The sequence below is a fragment of the Cherax quadricarinatus genome, chromosome 57 (genome assembly GCF_038502225.1).
Source record: "Cherax quadricarinatus isolate ZL_2023a chromosome 57, ASM3850222v1, whole genome shotgun sequence".
Classification (NCBI taxonomy): Eukaryota; Metazoa; Arthropoda; class Malacostraca; order Decapoda; family Parastacidae; genus Cherax; species Cherax quadricarinatus.
This window is the reverse complement of record NC_091348.1, coordinates 4,599,128-4,600,887: the sequence shown is the minus strand read 5'-3', so window position 1 is coordinate 4,600,887 and position 1,760 is coordinate 4,599,128. Positions and strand designations below refer to the sequence as shown.

Genomic DNA, 1,760 nt, shown 5'->3' with positions numbered 1-1,760 from the left:
GTGACGTATTGGAGGCGGGAACCATACATAGTTTTAAGGCGAGGTATGATAAAGCTCATGGGGCAGGGAGAGAGAGGACCTAGTAGCAATCAGCGAAAAGGCGGGGCCAGGAGCTATGAATCGACCCCTGCAACCACAAATAGGTGAGTACACACACTCATCTGCTAGAATAAGAGTTAGTAATTGAAGATAACCTAAAGTCCTTGAGGTCCTCTGCTTTGGGATACGATGCACAACAGTCCACCAACACCCAGGTACTTCTTTACTGTTAGGGAAAAATGGGCAGTAGGCGGAAGATACTTCAGTATGTGTCACTCCGACTGGAAGTCTAACCCGGGATTCTTTCGGTCGAGAGCTGAACGTTTGACTACAGATTTAAGTCATCACAGCAAACTTCCAGTCCCAGCCGGGAGTGCGAGAGACTGGATGGTAAACTTTAGTAAACATGAATATTCTGTCGGTCATAACATATATCGTGTAAATAATTTTCTCTATAGCTCTACATAATGACTCATTTTTCTCTATATATAATTTCTACTTAATTATTCCGCTAATCTTCATCCAAATGCAAATGAAATTGTGCCTAGTCACTAGGACAATTACTATCCCTGAAGGACCCCGCTGGTATATAAGGCTGAAACAACAGGCGGTGGAGGTCACAACTGAGTGTGGTGTAAGGAGAGCAGCCAGCCACTCACGTCTCAGGGACTCTCCTCGCTCCGCCTGTAGTACCTTGACCATAGCAGTAAAAGCTACCTTCACTGCCGCTCACTCAGTGTCTGGAGTGTAGCGAGGGAGGTTATACGTTGCTGCTGTGCCGCTCTGCTCTCTGTCAGTACACACCCAGGCCACTGCCACCTCAGTGAGAGTCTCCGTTAGTCTGCTCCACCTGCCTCCAGCGACCGTATCTGTGCTGCCTCTTGCGTATTCCCTACCTTATTCTCCCTGGATCTTTTAACGTGATTTAAAAGAGGAATTGTTAGTGAACAAGCAAGGTTCTTGTTGTGTAGATAAAGATTGATAAGGATGGGGATTTCAATCTAGTGAGTGTAATGATCCAAAGTTTCACCTGAATTTAAAAGAGTATCAGAGTTTGCAGCTTGGCTAGGATTATTGCTCACCACCTGTCAGCCCAGGATCAAGCTCTACAGAGGACCTACAGCTGACTGCTTTACTTCAGAAGGTAAGCAAGACCAAGAACTAGTGGTTGACTTACCTATCACTCCCTCACTCTACCTTACACATGTCTGATTTCTATTTTGTGACGATGGCTTCCTACTTCCAGCTCAGCAGTGCTCGCCTCTCTCTCCACCTCCCTTTCATTTTCTAGTTCTCTGTATTCTTGTTAGATATAAAGTATTGCTGAAGTTACATACTGCTTCGTTTAGCATGTGTAAATAAATGTTTTTGTAGCAACTTAAGAAACGGGAACCTTTCTCCCCTTGAAGGTTAACAAACATGAAAGGTGATCTATGATTCCTTTCTAACCGAGAAAATAAACAGAAATGCTATGATTAGAAAAGAAGAAAACGTTAAATACTATAACTACATTATGCAAAAAAAAAAAAAAAATGGCTGTGTAAGTATTATTAGTTTCGATACGAGAAAATGACTGGTTAAGGCTATTTATAGCAATAGTGATGGTCCAGCAGCGGTGGCTCTTACACTTAGTCTACACACAGAAGCTTCATACTGTATACCGGAATGGTATAGTTGCTCCCCGTCAGGGGAGTGATTCTTGCCATATACATATACGTGTG

The 1,760-nt window shown here is 43.4% G+C and overlaps 1 protein-coding gene across 1 annotated transcript in view; it reads left to right on the top strand.

Moving 5' to 3' along the window:
- Positions 1-649: 649 nt before the first annotated feature.
- LOC128693519 (patched domain-containing protein 3-like) overlaps positions 650-1,760 on the top strand; it is a 518,850-nt gene continuing 517,739 nt past the window's right edge. Inside the window, exon 1 of the mRNA XM_070097295.1 lies at positions 650-1,183. The gene's annotated coding sequence lies outside the window, so the exon portion shown is untranslated. The remainder of the gene's footprint in view (positions 1,184-1,760) is intronic.